General features: G+C 38.6%; 1 protein-coding gene across 7 annotated transcripts in view; it reads left to right on the forward strand.

Moving 5' to 3' along the window:
* Positions 1–19290, forward strand: part of Naaladl2 (N-acetylated alpha-linked acidic dipeptidase like 2) — a 1286850-nt gene that overhangs the window by 417326 nt on the left and 850234 nt on the right. Inside the window, exon 2 of one of the 7 annotated variants that reach the window (XM_076573984.1) lies at positions 5061–5104. The exons of the other annotated variants lie outside the window; for them this stretch is intronic. The gene's annotated coding sequence lies outside the window, so the exon portion shown is untranslated. The remainder of the gene's footprint in view (positions 1–5060; positions 5105–19290) is intronic. 7 annotated transcript variants of the gene reach the window in all.

Consider the following 19290-nt stretch of genomic DNA (forward strand, 5'->3'; position numbering starts at 1 on the left):
TTGGCTGCCTTGGGCTCAGCTACACACTTTTTCTCATCGTTTTAACATTCCTTTTAAACCTAACTTTTCTTTTTAACATAACAATCATGTATGTAACTTTTAAAATAGTCTTTGAGATAGATAAGTTCTAATGTTATTCTTAAGAAAAGTTGTTTAAAACAACCTGTACAGAAAAATCCTTGTAGTCCTCATTTCACAGGGATATTTTTCAAATGTTTACTTTTGTTTGTTTGAGGGTCAGCACGCTATAGGCGAGTGCCGCTGCCTGCCAAGCCATCTCACAGGCCTGGGGATTTTCACTGTTATGAGAAGACGCAAACTGTTTCTTATGGAGTGGTTTGGAGCAAAGGCTATAATCCACTTCCAATTATTGTTTTGGTTTTTGAGGAAGGATGTCCTGTAGTCTTGGATATCCTCAGTTTTACTGGGAACTTGAGGCTGGCCTTGAGTTCCTGATCCTCCAGTCTTCCATCCAAGTATTAGGATTATAGACTTGAGAATCATCTTTGGTTCAAATACTTGATTAGATTACTTCCAGGTCTCAAACTTGGAATAAATCTCTCTCTCTCAAATTTTGATTACCCTATTTTTAAATTGAACCAATAAAAGAGAGTAAATGGCACACATACTTTGTTTGTCTAGAAAAGAACACAGTTCAAACACAGGAAATACCATCTTTGTTGTTTTAATGTTTAAATTTACCGGCACTGGACACTCTATTTTGAAAGTCATATGGTTAATGTCTTTCACTGAGTAAGTAAAGTTAAAATTTTCCACTTAAATACAATAAAATTCAAATGGGAGTAATGCTAGCTCTTTTTTTCTGCTGTGGCATATTGCATTGCACTTTGTGAATATGTTAGCATAATGTGTGGGTGGTCATTACTCCCATTTGAATTTTCATCACGAAGTAGGAAATTGTTTTAGAGGTGCTTTGGTTTTTTGTTTGTTTGTTTGTTTTTGTGTTTTTGCTTTTTTGTTTTTTTTTTCAAGACAGGGTTTCTCTGTGTAGCTTTGTGCCTTTCCTGGATCTCGCTCTGTAGCCCAGGCTGGCCTTGAACTCACAGAGATCTGCCTGCGCCACCACTGCCTGGCTAGAGGTGGTTTTTTAACAGCTTTATTTTTTTACATTATAAAAGCTTCAGATAAAATATTACATAAAAAATCAAAACTTTTGGAAAAAATTGCACACTAAAATAAACTGAAAATTAGTAGCCCAGATTATTTTAAAAGTACCAGCATTTTTTCATAGTATTATACTTTGTACATGTATACCTATTTTCAAATACTTTTTCATCTCTTTATTGTGTGAAGGTTTTCCATTCCCCATGAATGTTGTCAGAGTTCTCGCTGCTGTACTGTATTTGGCAACATGAGTAAGGCAAGGTTACTCTTTGGCTCACAGTTTGAAGGGATATCGTCGGTCCCGGAAGGATGATTGACGGCTTGAGTGGAAAAGGCTAGTCACAGGGAAGTTAAAAGAGGGACGCTGGTGTCTATGTTTAGTTTACTCAAAACACACAAACTTGATTTCAGTCCTGGACTATAGCCAAGGGATGTTGAAACTCATATTCAGGATGAGTTTTTTCTTCTCAGTTAAACCTCTCTGGAGATGTTTCTTAGACACACCTCAAAGTGTGTCACCAAGGTCATTTCAAACCCTCAAGCTGACAATGGAGATTTCCCATTATACCCCGACTTTATGAAGAATATTTCAGTAGCTAAATATGGCATTGAAGGCAAGCTGAAAAGAAGGCATTGCTTTTCCTTGCTGCAGGGCCTCTGGGATGGTCAGTGAAGAAAAGAACAGTAGATGAGTTTCAGTGAAGGGTGTGGCAATTTCTGATTTAGAAACAGCAGACAATGAATCCCATATATTAAGGTGAGGATAATTATGCAGGCCCACAGTCAGAGCAGTATGACACTGTGGGGAGCAGAAAACATTGGAGGTTGAGCAGGAGGACACTGTAGAGTAGAGAACACTGGAGGTTGAGAGGATGACACTGTAGAGAACACTGGAGGTTGAGAGGATGACACTGTAGAGTAGAGAACACTGGAGGTTGAGAGAATGACACTGTGGGGAGCAGAAAACATTGGAGGTTGAGCAGGAGGACACTGTAGAGTAGAGAACACTGGAGGTTGAGCAGGAGGACACTGTAGAGAACACTGGAGGTTGAGAGGATGACACTGTAGAGTAGAGAACACTGGAGGTTGAGAGGATGACACTGTAGAGAAGAGAACACTGGAGGTTGAGCAGGAGGACACTGTAGAGTAGAGAACACTGGAGGTTGAGCAGGAGGACACTGTAGAGTAGAGAACACTGGAGGTTGAGAGGATGACACTGTAGAGTAGAGAACACTGGAGGTTGAGCAGGATGACACTGTAGAGTAGAGAACACTGGAGGTTGAGAGGAGGACACTGTAGAGTAGAGAACACTGGAGGTTGAGCAGGATGACACTGTAGAGTAGAGAACACTGGAGGTTGAGAGGATGACACTGTAGAGTAGAGAACACTGGAGGTTGAGAGGAGGACACTGTAGAGTAGAGAACACTGGAGGTTGAGAGGATGACACTGTAGAGAAGAGAATACTGGAGGCTGAGAGGATGACACTGTAGAGTAGAGAACACTGGAGGTTGAGAGGATGACACTGTAGAGAAGAGAACACTGGAGGTTGAGAGGATGACACTGTAGAGAAGAGAATACTGGAGGTTGAGAGGATGACACTGTAGAGAAGAGAATACTGGAGGTTGAGCAGGATGACACTGTAGAGTAGAGAACACTGGAGGTTGAGGATCCTCTGTTCAGTGCACATTAGCCACATCAATATCTTTGAAACATCCCATTGCTCAGCAAACTCAAGTTCAATAGTCCTTTACACTTTGACCTGTGTGTCACCTTTTTATCGAGTTTTTTTGTTTGTTTTTTTGTTTTTGTCTCAAAATTGAGACATTTGAGTTGGTTTAGATCAGAAATATACTATTCAGCCAACTCTAGTCTAGGTCTTCAGTGTGGAATCCATGGCGTAAGTCAGTGAGTGCTTTTAGAAGGTTCACTAGCACTGTGTGAGGGACACACTAGAGCACACATGTCTTAACATCACCAGGAACAAGCCATGGCTGATGGTGCTTAATACAGGAGAAAGAGAACAGAAAACACACACATAAAACCATGTGTACTGCCATAGTCCTGTAGTCCTGAGATTTGTGAAGCTGAGACGGAATGATCACCAACTGGAAGGCAGTCTGGACTATACAGGAGATGTGAAGACTCTCTCTCAAAATCAACCAAATGGAAACAAAACACAAATGAACAAAAAAACAAGTTTGGTAGAATTGGAACTTCCCTACAATTCTCTCTCCCCTCTTTTTTTCTTTAAACAGGACACACACTTTCTGAAGAAAATATTGTTATCAGTTTGGAGGCTCACACATATATATTTATTTTTGCCTTAAAATTGGCAGTTGATGACATAGAGATGTAGACTATGGTTTACAATTGAATACCTAGGCCTGGATTTGCCTCACCATGGAAACTGATGAAAACTGTATACAGGGTCTGAAACAAGGACTAGCAAGACCCTGACCCTGGGCAGTGGGTGAGAGTGACATCACAGATAGGGAAGCCGAAGAAGAGAGGAGTACACTCCTGGGTCCGCCCTGGGGAGAGCCTCTGGGCCATGCAGAGGGAAGGACAGCAGAGCAGAGATGCCCCAACTGTTGGGAGACATTGACGGGATTAGCAGAAGCCAAGGTCACCAGAGTTTATACACTTTTGTTGTTAAACCATTTCAATTTGGGTTCAGTCATTTCAGTCATTTTTAGAAGAAAGTCTACTTTTCTTTCTTTTTTTCCCCCTCCATTCATTTCCCTTGTTCCACACTCCTTTATAAGGCAGCCATGCTGCAGGCCTTGAAGTCCCATGCGAGTGCCTGACAAGCAACCTTTAGGATGTGGCCCCGGAAATGCTGTCTGCAAGCATCTCAGCTTTGATGGGGATTTTTTCAATTAAATTGTTAAGGTGTGTTTTTAACGTAGTACTTTCTGAAAAATCTATTCTCCTGCAGACAGGCTTACAGCTATCTTCCATTAGGGCTGAAAATTGACTTTTTAGCCACTGACACTTGACAGGATGTTTATTTTCCTGTTACAACAATTGTCAATTGCCCCACCAATTTCTCTTCTCCCAGAAATAATGAAGGTCAGCTCCAATGAACTACACTCTCTAGAGCCTCTCTGACTATTTCTTTGCTTTTATATTTGGTATTGGCAATTCTCTCATTTTCCTTAAAGGAAAAAAAGTATTTCAGAAGAGCTCCCAAGGTGGGGCAGCAGGAAGAGAGAGGAGTCTGCACGTTATTCTCAACCTGACAACTAAAACCACCATTTGACCTAGATGGAACAGCAGTCAGCACAGTCACACTTTCTGTATTTATTACTGTTCTTACTTCAAAAAGCTCTTCAGCTTCCAGATAAAATATAACCTTGTAGTTGCTAAGGAAACTAGTTTTTTTTTCCTACTTAGGAATAGCAGAACAAATTAAGTAAAAACAAACAAACCCTCCAAACTTCCACAAATTATTGATACATAGCTGTCCTAAGGTAGTCATGGCTAAATATTTCATTGGAGTCCTAGGCAGCCAACACAGTATATGGGCCACATCATCGAAACTGTAGCTGTCAGTCTGTTTTCTTTCTTTAGCAATCTAATGCAAATAGGTGAAGTGATGTTGACTCCTCTTTTTTTTTTTTAAGTTTTGCAGTGTTTCTTTTTCTTATTAATTTTATGCAGTTTCCTGCCTATCAGCTTTCCTAAGAATGAAGCTCAAGACAGAATTGTCTTAGATATACTGAAATAGGAAAAGCCCAATCGATGGTGAGAGTCTGCCTCTTGCTCAGTACTAACTTAGAAGTATACATTGACAGTTTCCTGTTGTAGTTGTTCCGTGGTGCTTCTTTCTGCTGTGATTTCATTATTTTCTCATCACTGTGTGGTAGGATTATTTATGAAAGTACTTGGAATTTAGAAATGGCTCTATTTTCTTTCCTTCTGTTTCCTTTCAGAATATCCCAATAAAGTCTGAAACAGAAATACGTCAATCTCCATGGTATGTCATTGTTTCTGAAGTGTAAATGTCCACATTTTACATATTATTTATTAATTTTATCACACTATACAGCTCTGGCTTGACTGGTAATCATTATGTAAACTAGTCTGGACACAAATTTGTAGCAGTTTTCCTGCCTCAGCCTCTTGAGGACTGAGATCACAGATATGTTGTCATAAGGCCTGGCTTCAAAATTTAAAATTCTTAATCTTAGTATACACCTTCCAACTCATAGTATGTTACAACTGCTACTGACATGGAACATGTCAAAGTCTCTTGAAAAAGATAATACAACCAACAGCACTTTTGCCAGTTGGGACTAGGAATGACTTGTGTGTATGAATAGATTTGGAAGAACTTTCTCCATGAGTTACTTCAACTGTGTCTCAACAACCATCACAATACCAAGTAACCGTATTGTTCCAAAAGAAAGTCACATCCTAAATCCTATTACAAAGGTGCTGTTTCCTCAGTCTTGTCCCTTGTGATTGTTTGTGTGGCTTTTTCAGATTTCAGTCATCCCTCAACATCCTCTCATGAAAAAAAAAGTAACATGAATTTTTAAAAAGTCTTATTAATAAAAAACAGATATTGGGGTGAATGCTGAAAGATCAGAGAAGCAGAACAAGCCATAGCCAACCTCACCTCGACAACCCCTCAGCTGACCCTGTTTCCACGAATCCTTAGACTGAATGCTTCTGAGTCCTCATTCCTGAGGAAATTGAACTGCTGCTAAAGCCTCTAGTTCCTGGTCCTTATATACTTTTCTGCTTCCTGCCATCCCTTCCTGGGATTAAAGATCTGTGTCCTTCCCAAGCAAAGCCATGAGATCTCAAGTGCTAGAATTAAAGGTATGTGACACCACTGCTTGCCCTCTATGTCTAATCTAGTGGCTGTTCTGTTCTCTGACCTCCAGATAAGTTTGCTGGAGTGTACAATATATCAACCACAACAAATGCTTCAGACAAGGCTGTTAACAAGAGAGTTCATTCTGGATGCACTGTGGAGAAGAACCATGAGTACCGATACCTCCTTAGTCTTGTTCCCAGGCATCTAGTGCTTATTTATAGGATATAAAACCTTCAGAGAAGTTCTAGGCCATCATGGGCGCCAGAGTAGATTGTTGTGTTCTCTGACACTTAGTCTCACTTCTCTCAATCTTGACCTCTTATCTGTAAAATGGGATAAGGTGTTATTTTATTGATGTAATTATTGTTTGAAGATGAAACCACATGAAATGCTATATTATAACTGTTACTCAACAAATGCCATGTTCTTTTTTCTGCTTTCTTTGTATTTTCCAATTAGCTTTTCTTTAGTGCCAAATTAGTAAAAAAAATGATTTTATGTATTATAATTTAAAGGTTATCATTTTAATGTTTTTAAAAATCTTTTAAAAATATTGAATTAGAAGATATTAGTCTCACTCAATTGTGAGTTTTAAAAAACTAAGAAGTTGACAGATAAAGACCAGATGAGGAAATTAAAGTTCTAGAATTAATTTTAGAAGGAGTATATAATCAATCTCAATAACAAGAGATTATGCATTTCATTTGTATATTCTACTTTCTCCTGTGTTTATATTTTATTGCATTAAAATAATAATGGTATTGTGCATGGTCGTACATATTTGTGATGACAGCACTTGGGATAGAGGCAGCAGGAACGCAAACTGGAGAGCAGTTTAGGCTATGCTAGCAGACATTGCCTCAAATGTGAAAACAAAACAGCTGCTGTGAAAGCCATAAAAGCTGGTGAATATATGGTACCTGGAGGCTAAGGGAATGGACTCAAGAAGTTGGCAGATCTAAATCCGTGATGTGTTTTACTCTCTCCTCATAATACTTTGAGTAAGTTACTTGATTGGGCCCCAGTTCCCTGTAGGTAAAATTAAATTAATAATGTTTCCATAAGATGAATAAAGGGGATGATATGTTCAGAGCATTTGAGCGTGCTATAACTCAGAGGACACAGGCACCCACCAAGTACAAGTTCTTCTAATATCATGGAAATTCCTTGAGAAAGGAAATTTTCCTCACATAAGTAAAATCCAGTGATAATATACTTCAAATAATTACTTGTCTTTGCAATTTTATTAAAGATTAATTTATTGGAGGATTAGTATCCTTGGTGTATAGAAAATGAGAATGAACTAAATCTGGAGCCCAACATCAGCTGAGTGTGAAGGGTTTGAATTTGATAAGGCAGTAAAGATAGAATATCACATGCTATGGGAACCTCACAGATATTATCTCCAGGTCTGCATGTTTTCTGTAGATGTTTTGATGAAAAGCTTAGAATGTAATAGTTCTAATTCAGTTATTGACATGTTTGTGAAGGGAAGAGATGAGTAAAGTTAAAGGCTAATTGACTTGAAAAGAAAAATAAAACTCTGCTAGTTTTAATAATGTTGGGCAAGTTCTAAAAGTTTCAAAGTTTACGACAATATTAGAAATATAGCATATAATTATTGCTTACTAATTATAACAATTAAATAGGAATATTTGTAAATGTCATGTTAGCAGCATGTGTGTGCCTGTCGTCCCAGTGACTTGGGAAGCTAAAGAAGGAAGATCTTGATTTTAAGGCCAGTATGGACAATTTGCTGTTAGATCTGAAAAACAAAATGGTAACTACAGATGTCCTCACCGTAAAGCTGAGGGGTTGAAGCCATGGGTTCTCACTCACCTCAGTATGTGTGCTTGCATTGTTGAGAACCCAGCCAAAGGTATATATTGTTGTCTGTGTCGTCCCAGCAAATAAACCCACCCAGACTGCGGTTGCCCATTACTGTCAGAGTTTGGCAAGAATATTAGACATCTTCTAAACCTGGTTTCCTTCTCTGAATTTGTAAAGAAAGGGTGACTTTGTCACACTGTACAAATGGCAGAGCCAGGTTTGAATGACATTTCTCTGCGTTATGATATTGGCCAATACCTCAGATATTCAGAACTGTCTTAGTTACTTTTCAACTGCTGTGATAAAGTACCCACAAGGCAACTTACAGAATCACTTAATTCTGGACTTAGGGTTTCGGAGGCTTCGGGTCGATGATGACAGCTCTAAGGCAGGGAGAGCTGAGACTCTTCTGCAGAGAGAAAGAGATGTGGAGTGGGGTGAGACTTTAGAAACCTTTAATCCTGTGCCCAGGGAGACGCCTCCTCCCACAAGGCCACACCTCCTCAGTCTTCCCAAGCAGTTCCACCACCTGGGGACCCAATATTCAAATATGTGAGTCTTTAGGGTCCACTTCATCAAACCACTACAGGAAAAATACCTTGTTTAAAAGGGTTATATTCAGACTATTTTATTTTAAAATAGACAAAGTGATAAACCTATCATTTCTACTGCTTAAAAATTGAATTATAGCATATAGTATTTTAGTGAATTTAAGAAAAAATACTATCAGAACTTTGGCCCAATTCACATTATAATTTTATGATTATTGTCTTTTCTATATGAGACATACTGTAATCATTTTAAAAACAAAGATTTAAATTTTTAAAGCAAAGGGCCTGTGGCTAGAGACATGACTCAGCAGTAAGTACACTTACTCCTCTTCCACATGGCCTAAGTTGCCTGCCCAGCCACATCCAGTGCTCACAACCGCCTATCCCCTGACTTTATTTTTCTGGCCTCCACAGGCACCCACACGCACATAGCATTCTCATACAGAGACAAACACACACACACACACACACACACACACACACACACACACACACACACACTTAAAAATAAATCTTATAGAAACAAGTGAGTCTTGTGATGCATACCTGTAAAATGCATTTATAGTATCTTATACATAGCATTTTGTATCTTTCTTAGTATTGAGTTCTGTTTAATGTTTTCAGGATTGTTTCAGCCTCTTGGCCACCCTGGTCTGCCTGTGACAGGGCAGCCACCCTGGTCTAACCTGTGACAGGGAAGCCACCTTGGTCTACCTGTGACAAGGAAGCCACCCTGGTCTAACCTGTGACAGGGAAGCCACCCTGGTCTAAGCTGTGACAGTGAAGCTACCCTGGTCTGCCTGTGACAGGGCAACCACCCTGGTCTAACCTGTGACAGGGAAGCCACCTTGGTCTACCTGTGACAAGGAAGCCACCCTGGTCTAACCTGTGACAGGGAAGCCACCCTGGTCTAACCTGTGACAGGGAAGCCACCCTGGTCTAACCTGTGACAGGGAAGCCACCCTGGTCTGCCTGTGACAGGGAAGCCACCCTGGTCTAACCTGTGACAGTGAAGCCACCCTGGTCTAACCTGTGACAGGCAGCCACCCCGGTCTAACCTGTGACAGGGAAGGGATTCAGGCAATAGTTTTCATTTGAAACGTTCTTTGTTGTATGCTGGAAGCTCTTTTAAAATTAAGAATTTGAGTTAATTTTATTTCAGCAATTACTTCTAGTTCCTTCAAAATGTAAATTAATATATTTCTATAAGGGGAGAAAAGAAGGTTGAATTTTTACATAATCCACTTTTAAAAAGGTTATTTCTGTATTATTCAAATCTCCTTTATTTGCTATTCTCTACTAGTCCTGAATTTAACCAGGAACCTGATGATGAGAAAAGCCAGAATACCAAAGGCAAAACATTTGCATCATTCTCACTTTGGCTGAAATACATTATGCAACTCATAGAAAAAGAATGATTAAAATGCTAAGTCACAACTGCAGTTCAATGATGCTGAATGGAAACTTGGAAGTGAATGTGAATATGGTAAACTACATCTTTCATATTGTTTAAGATGATTTCTCATTTTACTAACTTGGTCTAGAAAAGAAATCCTCTGGTTTTCACTTTAGGTATTCCAGAATACTGTGATCTGTTTATGTAAAAAACAATGAAACAAAACAACAAACAACAACAACAACAAAAAAAAAAACCCAGGACCCTGGTTACAGACAGATCATACAATTATCTTGTTATTTTTGATTTTTTTATTATGTGAACTCCTTCCTATATCCAAAATGATGAACTATTTGGGACCTATCGATTGTGGTTTAATTAAAAACAGTTGCATTCAGCCACACTTGTACTTCTTTTAGATCTATTACTCTTATAGGGAACACAAAAAGTAAAATAAAGCTGAGTGTGGTAGCTCATTCTTGTAAGCCTCCTGCCAAGGACTGCTGAATTGGAAGGGTTGAAGTTTAGAGGTGAGCCCTGTGGGTAGAAACTGTTTCAAAACATTGTTTGTTTTTTAAGCATCTACTGCTATCTGAAAACAAATGTGTTTGTTCCTGGCAGATTGCTGAAATGAAGATCTTTCCAGTAATTTCCCAAGATTAATTGATATCTCATTTTGTGTATTTTAACACTGAGAAGGGGCTGGAGAGATGGCTCATCAGTTAAGAGTATATGTTGCTCTCGTGGAGGACAAAGTCCAGTGCTTAGCACTCATGCCCAGAACTCTAGGGTCGGAAGCATTGGAGCTTCTGACCCACAGTAACTTGCACTCACTCATATGCACATATTTAAACACACATACACACACACAATTAAAAATGAATCTTTAAAGTTTAATGGAAATATCGCTCTTAAAAATCTTTTATATACATATTTTATAGTATAAATTTATATTAAATAGTTATAATGAAGGGAAATATGCTATTACATATTAAGAATCATATTTTAATGTATATATTCTCATTTATTTCTTGTCATATATTTTTCCATTTAAAAGCACATTATTGGGGAGCTTTTAAGAATGCTTATAAAAGTCTATCAAGTATAATACATGTTTCTTTAACTGAAACAACATTTAGGAAGTGATTATAAAAATAGATTGTTCTGTTTTAATTGGATGTAATAATTTTGTAAGTTGAAACAAGGGTTCTGGCTGCCTGAAGAAGCAAGAATAAGAGCACATTAGATTTGAGAGGTAGAACTGCCCATTAGAAGACATATATATGAAGCCCAGGAGTGGCAGGTTGTCCTTCCAATCCCAGGTGCTCGGCTAGTCAAGACAGGAGGATTTTAAATTTGCGTTCAGTCTGGCAAAATGACTACATAACTATTGAGTCAGGTGGACATGTAATTTGCTCTTGGGACTTGCTCTTGGGAACAAATATGGAGTATTAGTTAACTTTTAAGTGCTACAGTTTCATTTTCTCCCAAATAGAAAATGACAACTACAAAAAGCCCTTCTGAGGTGATTATTTTAATATAATATAAGTCTTACCACCCCGAGTGACTCGATGAACCCAGGTGTTCTGCTCCTATCAGCCCCGAGACCAGGAAGCTCATGTGCACCTGCAGCTGTTGGGTTATAGGAATCGGCTGTTCAGTTATAGCTGATTCTCTTAAATAGGACCCAATGTTTCACTAGCTGATGTTTAGTCTGAAATGGCTCATGTTCTCTTAAGAGAGCAAACTTCCTTTTACATGTGATTACTCATGCTCTCTTAAGAGAGCAAGCCTACTCTTTCATGTGTGATTACTCTTCATTCTCACAAATGTGACCTCAGAACTGGTGTGCTTTCAGCTCTGATTTTTTGTTTGTTTGTTTTGTTTTTTGTTTTATCAGATAAAGTCCTAAAACTAAGTCAGGTTCAGGAGTGAAGAACACACTACCTGATGGGAGCTGTGGCATTTTAAACTGTGGACAGGGAAGGGGTAAAAGATTGGCCAGTTTTTGCAATATGCTAAAACCGTATCTGTTAGCTAGTGTCAGGTTGTGTTACTTTTCCCATTTCTATGGCAAAATGACTGACAGAAGGAACTTAAGGTAAATGAATTAATTTTGAGTAACCGTACAAGAAAGAGCACAGTCGTGCATCAAGGGAACTGTGGCGTCAGGGGTTGGTGTCTATTCTTGTGATAAGTTCATCCAGCAAGGAGAGATCAGTGAACACTCTGATGCTCAGAGAACACCCTGCTTTCTTCCTTTTGTCGATGGCCCCCAGATCGTAGGTGTGGAAATGCCCACCTTCAGGATAGATTTATCCTCCTCAATAAACCACTCTATAAACACCCAGATAGACAAATCCATAGATGTGTTTCCATAGTGATTGCAAATCCCCAGTCAACTTGACAGTGGAGATGAACCATTGCCTATGTCTAGGAGATTATGTGGCAAGAAAATTATGGCTCATTAATGCTAAATAGCTTCACTGATTTAAAAGTAAGTTATTTAATTCTTATAAAATATTCTTATTTTGTGTTTCTTTTCTTGTTACAGAATTTTATATAATTATTTACTCACTTACCAGTTTCGTAAGTTTTTTAAAACCTACTAAAATTAGCCAGGCTAAAATATTTTTTAAAAACTAAAATAATAGATGTAGCAACATTTTATTTTTAGAAGAAGTAACATGCCTATAAGGAACTGGGATATGAAAATCATCAGGCCAAGAACATAACAGTTTATTTCATTGATGGATCTTAAATTTAGTATGTATGTGTTTGGAGAGAAGCAGGACTAGAATATTGTCTTTAACTTTTAGAACAAATAATACAGTAAAATCAGATTTTAGTTCTAAGATGTTCTAAGATCCCAAAGAGATACCTGAATGAATTCTCATATAAAATCAACCCCTGTATGTAAACTTCACACATAACACACTTAAATTTAGTATCTTTTCTACCTCAATAAAGCATGTATATCTAAATACAACTAAAAGTTGTACTGTGCATATGACATTTCCAATTTGGGGTAAGCCAAAGATAAGCATGGAGTTCTGTTTCCTAATTTACAAGTTCAGACCGAAGCCTGGCCCCTACCATGACCTTAGTGACTTCAGAATGCACTTAGGTTTTCCCTTTTGTCAATCTTTCTTCTTTCCATTTACAGGAAGCACTCTCTGACTTTTCCTTGGAATATCTGAACTGCGAAAATCACTACTTTGGTTCCATTTATGAATGTAACCCATGGCTACCTAAATGCAATGTGACTATTAACTCATAGATGGATCCTGTGAAATATCTGAACAAAATAGAATTCCTGCTCCAAGTGGGCCACTATCCAGAGCAGTGTAAAATTTGAAGATTATGAATGGTTTTCTTTTTAGAAATTTTCTATAGATGGCAGTGGACCATGTGTAACCCAAACCAGAGGAAGAAAAATTACAGAGAAAGGTTTCTGGGGATGAAAGTGGGTTTAGAAAAATGATGTCCTAGAACCTCCCAGTGTTTCACTCACCCTATAGTTTCTTACCACATGTAAAGGGATCATTTATCACTATGTTCTTCTCAAATAAGGAGATAAAGTCATTCAAACTGTACAGAAATGTCCTTATTTTAATCTCTACCTAAGCACAGAAATATAGAATAAAATACTATGTTCTGCTGTACTTTTTGATAATATCTTCTAAAATTTTGTTAGCATGGCATTGTAGATATAGAATGTAAAACCTTAATTTGTGCACATTTTCAGAAGCATACCAGTACTGAAGTCCATGCTCTATGTGCCTGCACAATGATTATTAGAGAACATGCAGTCATGAAATTTGTAAATCACAGGAGCTGTGCATGACATGGAAGTACGGGACATGATTTGTGAATGCAGTAGAAAATGGAGAAAAGCACATGAAGTTTCACTCCAGAATGTTCAGCAGGCTATATAACATAGTGTCTGTACTGAGTAGAAAGAAATACCCAGAGTAATCACACTGGATGACTATACCCACCATCTCAGCTTTCTTAATGTATTTTTATAGGTAAGTGGATAAAATGCAATTAAAAAATATAAGTTAGAAAATGTAAGTCAGAAATGAGATGACATGAGGCAGAGCTTGATATATTCCTTTGAGAGGCTTGAAGATACAGCACAGAGCATAGGAAGGTTTCGGAACTTGTTATGGTCTCATGTTTTGGTTAAGTTTATAGTGATGTAATCCTTTTTCATTTTTCATTTTTCATAGTTGGTCAGATTCCATTGATTAGCCTTGGAAATTTAGGACAAGTCTTTCTGTTTTTCATATGTAAGCAATATGACAATTATTTTCTTTATATGATTAAATCTTAACTAAAGAATTTTATTTGTTGTTATTGTTGCTCTGTGTGTGTGTGTGTGTGTGTGTGTGTGGTGGGAGAAGACAGAGAGAATCAGGGGTGTGTGTTATGAAATTAGAAAGTGGATCAGGATCATGAGAGAGGAGGAAGAGATTTCATGGGGAAACAGTAAATGGAATTCTTGACCAGAAAGCTGTAGGGAAGACTGCTTATGAGGACAAAGGGAACCAGCCACAGGAGGAGAGAGTGGAGGGAAGAGGGTGAATTACAACAAAGAATGATACAAAGGTAGGAAAATGCCATAATGAAACCCTTTACTTTGTAGGCTTACTTAAAAAACAAAATGTAGACATTAAATAAAGGTATTGTCCCCCCCCAAAAAAAGAATTTTACTTGTTTAAGAAAGAATGTGTTATTAGCAAAAATAAATTGCCAAGACTAATGATAAACTCATTGCCATCAATTTTAGTATTTAGCTCATCAAATTATAAAATGTAAGTTATAACATTAATTGCTTACTATAAAATGTGATTGTACAAATGAATAAAGAAACAGGGCTGCAATCTGCATAGAACATGCAGTCAAGTTGAGAGAAATTAACAATAAATGGGTAAATGATATTTAACTGATTTTAAAGGCTATATATAGGGATGTATGTCTTAAGACATGGTGTGTAAACTGAGAGCATTGAAAACACAGGGGGAAGCCATTTGAAGAGTCTGACTCCTTTGAGGAGGCCTTTGGTAGGTATCAAAGCACTGAGGCTTGAAGGAGGCCCTTTGTAGGAACATGGGCAATGTGAACAGCAGAGCTGGGACATGGGCAATGTGAACAGCAGAGCTGGGAGCTATGAAAGGCCGAGCTGGGAAAGCTGGGTTTTTATTTTCCAAAGTAGAATGGGCATTTGTGAATTTCAGTGAAGGAATTGAAAAGTTTGCTTTGTAGTTTTTGCTTTGTTTAATTTTATGAGTATGTGCATTGTGTGAGTTCATGTAAAGCAAAGCACATGTATGCACATAATGTGGAGGTCAGCAGACAACACCAGGTGTCATCTTCAGGGACTGTCCACCTTCTTTCCTGAGATCTGATGTTCAGTTCAAACCAAAGCAGAGTAGGCAGGCTGGCCAAGCAGCTCTGAGTCTCCCTTTGTCTCTGCTTCCTCAGCACTGAGAGAACATAACACACCCTTGCCACATTGCTCAGCTTTGACTGTGGATTCTGGGGACAGAACTCAGTCCTCATACTTACAAGGCAAAAGCTTTGTTGGAGGAGCCATCTACTTGACTTTGTGTTTTAAAACAAAGACTTTTGATTTTTAGTGTTGAGAAAAATTATAAATGACAGGAAGTTTATTGTTCTCATCACCTTTATCCTTGTACTACCTTTATAACCTCCTCATCTTCTAAAAATTATAATATTGTGTTTATAAAATTATGAAAGAATTAAATGGCTTGATATAATCTTTTAAAGAGCTATATATTAACATGTTCATGTTGCATATATGCATATAACTGGTTTTGTAGTTATGGTTAATGTGTTTATTTATTATGATAGCATATGTCTCATCTATTTTCTTTTAAAAAAATCTAGCTATCTTTTTGATGGGAGAAGCATTTTTAAACATATGGATTCTTGTGTTGTTTTCAATAATCCTTTCAGATAATACATTTGGCTATGAACAAGTGTGAAGTTATTGCTCTTGGTTTTATTTATTCCTGGCTTTTCAAAATGTTGACATGCATGCAAATGAGTAAGCCACTGTGGGAGTCATTCTCGACTTTCTTACTAGCTGTGTGGCCTTGGTCAATGCGGTTAGCATTTCTTTAGGATGTTTCAGATTTCTGGAGTTCCACCTGGGGCCTGGCCATGGATCTCTGCATCTGGTTCCCTCAGTCATTGGATGGGGTTTCTTCTAGCATGACAGTTAGGGTGTTTGACCATCCCATCACCAGAGTAGGTCAGTTCAGGCTGTCTCTCGACCATTGCCAGCAGTCTATTTTGGGGGTATCTTTGTGGATTTCTGTGGGCCTCTCTAGCACTTTGCTTCTTCCTATTCTCATGAGGTCTTCATTTACCACGGTCTCTTATTCCATGTTCTCCCTCTCTGTTCTTGATCCAGCTGGGATCTTCCGCTCCCCTAAGCTCTCTTTCCCTAGACCCTTGCCGTTCATTACCCCCACTCACATCCAGGTTGTTCATGTAGATCTCATCCATTTCTCTGTCATTGGGTGATCCCTGTGTCTTTCTTGGGGTCCTGTTTTCTAGGTAGCCTCCCTGGAGTTGTGAGTAGCAGTCTAGTCATCTTTGTTTTACATCTAGTATCCTCCTATGAGTGAATGCATACCATGTTTGTCTTTCTGAGTCTGGGTTAACTCACTCAGGATGATATTTTCTAGTTCCATCCACTTGCCTACAAACCTCATGATGTCATGGTTTTTCTCTGCTGAGTAGTATTCCACATTTTATTTATTCATTCTTCAATTGAAGAGCATCTAGGTTGTTTCCAGGTTCTGGCTATTACAAACAATGCTGCTATGAACATAGCTGAGCAAGTGCTCTTGTGGTATGATTGAGCATTTCTTGGGTATATGCCCAAGAGTGGTATGGCTGGATTTTGGGGGAGATTGATTCCCAGTTTTCTAAGGAAGCTCCATATTGATTTCCAAAGTGGTTGTACAAGCTTGCATTCCCACCAGCAGTGGAGGAGAGTTCCCCTAGCTCCACATCCTCTCCAGCATAATCTGTTGTCAGTGTTTTTTATCTTAGCCATTCTGACAGGTGTAAGGTGGTATCTCAGAGTTGTTTTGATTTGCATTTCCCTGATAATTAGGGATGTTGAGCAATTCCTTAAGTGTCTTTATTGGTGAGAAAGAGGGGGGTTTGTATGAGGGAGAATTGTTGAGACCATGATTGGAAAAAGCACAGGGACAAATATACAAACGAATGAAAACACATGAACTATGAACCAATAGCTGAGGAGCCCCCAACTGGATCAGGTGCTCTGAATAGGTGAGATAGTTGATTAGCTTGATCTGTTTGGGAGGCATCCAGGCAGTGCAACTGGGACTGGTCCTCAGTGCATGTGCTGGCTGTTTGGAACCTGGGGCTTATACAGGGACTCTTGGCTCAGTCTGGGAGGAGGGGACTAGACCTGCCTGGACTGAATCTACCGGGTTGAACTCAATCCTCAGGGGAGTCTTTGCCATGGAGGAGATGTGAACGGGGGTGGGGGTGTGGGGGAGTGGACTGGGGGGAAGGTGGGAGGGGGGAGTACGAGGGAATCCGTGGCTGATATATAAAATTAAATTAAATTATAAAATAAAATAAATTTAAAAAAGTAAGTTTCAGATTTATCTGTCCCATAGGCTTTGGTGAAGAATAAACACCATCATACAGGTAAACAATTAAACTTAGACAACTGCAGTAAATATTCAACATTTTCTCTTGAAATCTTTGTAGATTCGCAAAGTGAATTATTTTGACTTGGATCTCCTCAGCAACTTGTTCTGATCAAACCCAGCCTTCATTCTTCCCTGACGTTCATTGTACAGACTGCAGACTCTGAGGGAGATGTGCATGTGGCATCCAGGAAAGGCATCTAGGAGGAAGGCAGAGAGCTAACACTGTCTGCACTACCTAACTTTAGAAAATAGCAAATTTTGGTCAAGAACAAAGAGAATCCTGACAGTTTATAAACCAGGGAAGGTTCAAGTTTTAGATTTTTATTCTCTGTAAATAAAAAGTTCTTATATGTATCATATGTATTGTTCTTGACTTACTGAGGCTGATTTTGAGTAATTATTGCCAGGATTAGAAGATGTGGTTATTGTTATTTGTATGGTTATATTACTTAAATTTATTTCAGAAACTATATGTTTTTTTCTCTTTGTTTGATTTTTAAAATGCAGATTATTATTCTCTATATAGCCCAGGATAAATTTGCTTGAGCCCTCTGAGTAGGATTATAGGTGTGGGCAACCATGTCCAACTCTCAAATAAATCTTTCTTTAACTGGGAGGAAAAAATGAAAATATGGTATGAATAGATAGCTTTGAAAAGGAACATATATCATAAACTAAAAAGAATAACTGGAATTGCCACTAAGTAAAAGGAATATTTGAAATTCTCCTTTGAATGCATTTCATTTATGTTTGAAATAAACAGAGATATTTTATTTAGTGAAATGCTTGTCATGCTATTCAGTAATTTTCAGGAGAAGACATAGGCTTCTTTCATTAAGATGATTGTAGCTTGAATCCTAATTGGTCTTAATAATAAAGGTGCAGAGCCAGATATTGGGGTAAATTCTGAAAGATCAGAGAGACAAAGGAGCAAGCCACAGCCCCCTCTTACCCCGCCAACTCCTCAGCCTGAGAGGTGAGCACCTATCACCTCCCACCTTATATTCCTCTCTCTGCCCAGCCATGTCACTTGCTGTCTCCACCTCCCTAGTACTGGTATTAAAGCATGAAATTCCAAGTGTTGGGATTAAAACTGCCTGGCCTCTAAGGTTAACTAGTGGCTAGCTCCGCACTCCAATCTCTTTGAGACCCAGAAGAAATCAACTAACATATCTGTGTGTTATTTTCTAACCCATAAAATGAGCAGTAGTCTAGGAGCAAGTAAAGCTCTTGTAGTAGATTCTGTTATAACTGTAATTTTATGAACTTCTTTATATTTTTACATATTGATGATGATGGTGATGATGTGTATAGATGTATGCGTGGCATGTGGGAGGTGGCATATGACAGGCACATGTGTGGAACTCGGAAGACACATTTGTGGTGTAGGTTCCCTCCTTGCACCTTTATATGGCTTTCTGGCATTAAACTCAAGTCGCCATGTTTCTGAGGACAAGTACCTTTATGCACTAAAGTATCTCCCTTGTGGAATATTACTTTAACTATGTAAAGATAGGTTACATTTGTTTATGTTGTGGAATATTACTTTAACTCTGTACAGCTATGTTGCATTTATTTTACCTTGCCTGTCTAAGGCACCTGTTTGGTATAATAAAAAGCTGAATGGCCAATAGCTAGGCAGTAGAGGGATAGGCGGGGCTGGCAGGCACAGAGAATCAGTAGGAGGAGGAACCTAGGCTTGAGATAGAGAAGAGGATGAGGGATATGCAGAGGACTAGCCAGTCAGGCAGCCCCAGCCATCCAGACAGGGAGGAAGCAGGAAAGTAGGACATACAGAATGAAAGAAAGGTAAAAAGGCCTGAGGGCAAAATG

Source organism: Peromyscus maniculatus, chromosome 6 (assembly GCF_049852395.1).
Source record: "Peromyscus maniculatus bairdii isolate BWxNUB_F1_BW_parent chromosome 6, HU_Pman_BW_mat_3.1, whole genome shotgun sequence".
Classification (NCBI taxonomy): domain Eukaryota; kingdom Metazoa; phylum Chordata; class Mammalia; order Rodentia; family Cricetidae; genus Peromyscus; species Peromyscus maniculatus.